The following is a 6,000-nucleotide window of genomic DNA, read 5'->3' on the forward strand; positions in this document are numbered from 1 at the left end:
CTGGGAGATTCCCTTGGACCCCACCACTGCCTGGATGGCTGTTCTCATCACCAGGGGGACGGGCAGGGGTGGGAAGGATGATTACTGAGGCAGGAGGGGAGGGGCGGCCGGAAAGCTCCCCGGCCCGGGAGCGGGGTCTCCAGCGGGGCGGGTGGGCGGTGAGCCCAGGCTTCTATCGCCCGCCCTGGAGCTGGCTTGCAGCAGTTCTGGCGCCTGGAATACTAATCAGCTCTCAACTTTTGAACTCCTTCTGGTAGGAAAAGAAACAAATAGCACAAAGAAGCCAATTCCATACCCAGTGGAGTGGAGAGAGGCCTGTCATTTCTCTGCGGGGCGGGGTGGGGGGTCGTGGCCAGGGGCAGCAGAGCTCTGGGCCCTGGGCGGTCCTGCATCCCCAGGGCTGCCCCTGGGGCCACCCGTGCCTCTGGGACTGTGCCCGCAGTGATGAAGTGGTTTCCCCCGTCAGGGGAAGCTGCAACGTTTTATTTGATTTTCAAGGTTGTGAATAACCGTATTGCAGAGCTCAGGCCACGTATTTATCCAGGATTCTCATCCTCCCCTCGCCCAGAGCCAGGTGGCGAGAGGAAGGAGGGGGGCTAGGGGTCGGCAGGCTTGGAAGGAACCTCAAAGACCTCCCCCCTGCCCCCCGCACACTAGAGACCTTGGCCGTCTGTCTGTCTCGCTCCTCCAGTAGCTGACCCAGCTCAGCCGGAGGTGCTCGGCCTAGACCTCCACCTGACCGCTTGTGCCGCCAGACCTCTGCTGGAGTCCCGCCCGTCTCCCCGCTGAATCCCTGGCTAGTTTGGAGGTGGCCCCTTTCACCCACCGGTGTCAGCTGGGAGCAGGTCTCTTGCCGGGGGCCCGCCTGCCCCCCGCAGCTGCTCTGTGCGTCAGCTATCCTCTGAATCCACCCATTGCCTGCCCGGACCTGGGGTAAGCGCCGAGCAAATTACTGGCAGGACCAGAATCCCAGCCTGGCACTGGTGTGGCAGGCACAGTGTTACCCACCTGCCTGCCTTTGCTTGTGTGTGTCCTGTTGCCCTTCCCCACGGGCATGATACTGGACTTTGGGAAAGTTCCCGAGTCCCCGGGCTGGGTGGAAGCAGGCTCTTCTGCAAGCAGGGCCTGGAGTCCCCTGCTCCATGGAGCCGTCGCCGGGCCCTCAGTTTCGAGTTTAGCTCAAGCACTATCCTTTTATAATAAGGGTTTCCTGAATTTTTTCTTCCCATTTCCTGCCTGTCTCCTCTGTTTGTAATATCGGTTCATGTATTCCAGCTCATTCATTCAGCAGGTGTTTATTGAGGCCCTGTCAGGTCACAGAGATGGTTCTAGGCACTAAGAGGATAGGAGTGAACAAAACACACACACACACAAACACACACAAGTCACTGCCCTCATGGAGCCCACCTTCCACTGGAGGAAGACACAAGGTAGAACCAGTAAACTGCACACCACATTGGATGTTGATATAGATTAAGGCAGAGACTCCTCGGGGACGGGGATGGGGAGTATGTTTACAGTGACTTTAATAGAAGATGACGTTTGAATAAGTCCCTAGAACAGGCAGATGAGTAAGTCACGCAGATGGACACCTGGAGAAAGGGTTCACAGCAGGTGCAAATGTCCTGAGGCAGGAACATGCTTGGTACGTGTGAGGGGGACGTGGGAAGCCTGCGGAGAAAGGGTGAAAGACGAGGCTGGAAGAAGGATGGGGGTGGTCACAGGGTCTCCCAGGACATTTAGGACTTTGGTTTTTACCTGAGTGGGATGGGAGCCTGTTTTGAACAGTGGGGTGACTTGATCTGACATCGTTCTATTTGACATGTGGTTTAGAGCGATTAATGCCAAGGTCCCAGAGGCTCAGTGAAAAGCATATATTGGCCCCCATGTCACAGTCTGATGCCGGGCCTCCTGCAGGTGGTGGTGCAGGGACCCCGGCTGTATCTGGGCTGCAGGGCACCTGTGGCCTTGAGTCAGGGAGCAGAGAAGAGCGATGTCCGTGGAGAAGGTGCAGCCCCAGCGCTCAGGCCAGGAGCCATTTCTGCTCTAGGGCTGCTGGTGAGAACGCCACAGCCCGACCTGACTGCAAGGGCCTGGGTGTCCCAGCCCCCCAAGAGACAGCAGGAGGCTGGAAGGGCATGGAGGTGGGAGGGGACACATCCTCCACGCGGTGAGTCTGCTGTGCCCCCCTCAGCCCCACCGGGCGCTCGGGTGGGAGCAGCCTCTGTGCTGCTGAGGGTTCTCTTGCGCCAAACACAAAAAGGGTCGGATCCCTGAGCAAATTCTTGGCGTCTCAGTCCTTCTGGTCCCTTAGGGATTCTGGGAGGGGCATGCCTGCTCTAGTATGAGATTCCGTGATCAGATGGAAATAGGCGAACGCCGTTCGGGGTGATGAAGGGAGGCTTCCCATGAACGGGGGCGGTGACCACCTGACTGATGTCAGAATTATAGAAACTTTGGGGACCCTTGGGCCCCACTGCTCTCTTCCTGCGCCAGCTCATCTTCAGGGGCTTTGGGGCGAGGGGCTGCCCCCTGCTCCTGGGGACCCGCTGCAGCTCCATTCATTTTAACCTCCAGACCGTGCTCGGCCCGCAGGGTGCAGCCAGTCGTGCCGGGCGGGGCCTGCTTGAAACGCCTCCGCGGGTTGAAGTCCCTGCCTCTGAGGGCCACTGGTCGGTGTCAGTCAACGTGACTGGGCCGTGGGAGGGCCAGACGTTTGGTCAAACACCATTTCTGGGTGTGTCTGGAGGATTCCAGCTGCCAGACTGGGGCAGGGAGGTTGCAACCAGGAGAGGAGGACCAGAGGCAGGTGGTGGTGATGGCTCAGAGCAGGGAGCTCACGCCCTCACCCCGCTGCAGGCCTGGAGCCTGGTCTTCCATCTCCTGAGAGGGCCTGGGCTTCCATCCGTCTTCCCTTCCCACGGGCCAGCCTCCCTAAGCTTGCTGAACACCCTTCTCTCTGTGGCGAGGGCCTCTCCTGGGCCTGCTTGACGCTGCAGACATCTGCGCCTCGGCTGCATTTCTTAGGGGTCAAACCCTTGCTCCCTCGGAGGGAAAGGCTTACGAACTTATGGACAAATCAGAGTAAGGGTGAGGCTGCAGGACAGCTGCACCGGAAAAGCAATGCTCGTGTGCTGCTTCTTCAGACTTTAATTTTCACTTTCCGGTCACCTAACCAGTACACCTTCATTGGAACACGACTATTCCAGGAACATAAAAAGAAGGCAGGTAAAAAACAACCATCCTCAGGCTTCCCTGGTGGCGCAGTGGTTGAGAATCTGCCCGCCGATGCAGGGGACACGGGTTCGTGCCCCAGTCCGGGAAGATCCCACATGCTGCGGAGCTGCTGGGCCTGTGAGCCGTGGCCGCTGAGCCTGTGCGTCCGGAGCCTGTGTTCTGCAACCGAAGAGGCCGCAACAGTGAGAGGCCCGCGTACCGCAAAAAACAAACAAACAAACAAAACCCCATAGATCTCCCAGAAGTATCTAAGAGAACATTGGGGAAAATTTGTTTCCATACTCATTTATTAACATTGGCAATCAACGATTAAAAATATATATTTTTGTCTTAGTACGATTTCTGTATCAATGGAGGGACGTTTTCTGTGTATGTTGATTAAGCATGTGTGTCCCTCTTGCATGATGGGCATGTTTCCACAGCTGGTAGTGGAGGAAACGGGACATTTCCAGGTCCTGGGGCCGATACTAACACTGCGTGCTGACGTTGCTGAGCGCTGGCTGTGGGCCAGATCTGCTGGTGACCCCTCCAGGCCGTGTCCCTGCACGAGGTCCATGACAGGTCCTGACTCCACGCCTTCTTGGTGATGCAGGAGGAACACGCCCCTCGGGGAGCTGAGACGACTGAAGGCCCCCCGAAGCGCTCTGATCCTAACAAAGGTGAGGGGTCGGTGATGATCCCACGGGGCTGTGCCTCCCGGTTTCACTACGTTCAACCCCTCGTCATCCTCATGCCTAGAATCATAGACGTGGCAGAGCACCTGCCTGTTTCCGGAAAGCTCTGGGGAGATGCGTGAACGTGGGCAATTCTGTTCAGTTTGAGGAGATCCTCTGGGTCCTCCTCAGGTCGGGGCTCTGTCCGCACAAGCAGGAGTGGCGGGAACACACCTAGGACTGGACGTCAGGAGAACAGAACCCCCTCTGGGGCCTCAGGCAGGAAAGGCTGACACACAGGGGGATTCGGTATTTACAGACCTGTGGGGAGTTCTTGGGAGTGAGGCCAGGAAGGCCACCGGAAGCTCTCAGGACACCTGGACGTGTGTGAATTAATGGAAGACTTTTAGGAGACGACGAGGCTGCGGGACTCGCAGGGAAGCCACCACCAATACCTGGTGACCTAGGGCCCCGGGTGGGTGCGTGGAAGCCACTAGAAAAATCCGACCTCTGTCAGCTGACGCTCTGATATATGTCTGTCCACCATGGCTGCTAGAGAAGATACTGCTTCTCCTTTTCTGTCTCCCAAATTTCATTTGCACGCCTCTCATTGGATCCCGGTTTGTAAGGGAGTCTGGGAAGATGGGAGGGTCATACGAATATCAGTGGACAACCGACAGCGCAGTTTTGGAAGCGCGAGCTGCTTCCAGTCAAATGTAGGTGCAAAGAGAGACATGTGCACGGAGGCACCCAGCACAGAAGACCCCGAGCGAGGTTGGAGCCGTGTGCGTGGACTCCCAGGCAGAGGGACCTGTGCGGGCAGACAGGTGAAGGTCGGGTTTGGTTTTTCCGGACGCTCTCTCTAGTTTCAGTGGGAAAGCTGGCTTTACGTAGGAATAGACTGGAATCATGGAAACCAGCAGTTCCGGCAGAAGATGATGAAGACCCAGCCTTGGATGCTGGCCTGGAGAGGGCGTGCACTTAGCAAGCATTTGGGCGTGAACTACCAGGACACAGCCTTCAAGCTGACTGGGTTGGTGAAGGTGGGGTGATAAAGGGAGGTGCTGTCGTGGACCCTTTGGCTTCTGGTTTGAATGAGTCAGTGCTGGTACCAGCAGCTTAAACAAGGGTAAAAAATACAGGGACTTATGTTTGGGACTGTTGGTCTTTGGGTGTCTGTGGGGCATTCAAGTGACTTGACAGTTGAGCCTGGCAGTGTGTCTCGAGTTCGGGGCGGGGGGCGGGACCCCAGCTGCTGAGCGGGTTGTCTTCTGGGGGTATGTGGAGGTGAGAGTGGTGAGGTCAGCCAGGGAGAGCTTGTAGAGGGAGGTACACCTGGTTCAGAATTCACCGAGTAGCAGAGCTTAGAAACGAGGTGGCTTTCTTTATTTTTTTTTTTCCTGTGGTATGCAGGCCTCTCACTGTTGTGGCCTCTCCCATTGCGGAGCACAGGCTCCGGACGCGCAGGCTCAGCGGCCATGGCTCACAGGCCCAGCCGCTCTGCGGCATGTGGGATCTTCCCGGACCGGGGCACGAACCTGTGTCCCCTGCATCGGCAGGCGGACTCCCAACCACTGCGCCACCAGGGAAGCCCACGAGGTGACTTTCTATCCACCAGAATTTTGTCGGATAGCCAGTTGCTTCCTACAGCTGGGCAATTTACAAAGCACAATCACGTGTCCTGCCCACCACTGGCCCACACAGACTTCTTCTGTTTTATGGATGAGGAAAGTAGAGCCTAGAGACCCTGGGTCAGAAGCCAGTGAACAGCCGTACGGCTCAGGGCCGCAACCCGATCCTCCTCTGCTTTCTCTCCTCTTTCTTCTTAAACATGTCACAGCCCCGCATCCACAGTTAGGGTTTAAAGTGGTCAAATGTCAAATGACCCCCAGAATTTTTGCACAATTGCTTCACAAAATAGTGAGAACAACACAGGAATTGTTTCCCACTTATTAAAGATAAAGGTACCTAGAGCTTTATTGGTGTTCAAGGAAATTGAATGTGCCAATAGGTAATTACAGCACTGTTAGCAATAGCATGAATTATAAGTTCAAAATAATTGGAAGTTGGCTTTTGCATGTGAAAGTGGAAAATGTTGAGAATTATTATG

The sequence above is a fragment of the Globicephala melas genome, chromosome 12 (genome assembly GCF_963455315.2).
Source record: "Globicephala melas chromosome 12, mGloMel1.2, whole genome shotgun sequence".
NCBI lineage: Eukaryota > Metazoa > Chordata > Mammalia > Artiodactyla > Delphinidae > Globicephala > Globicephala melas.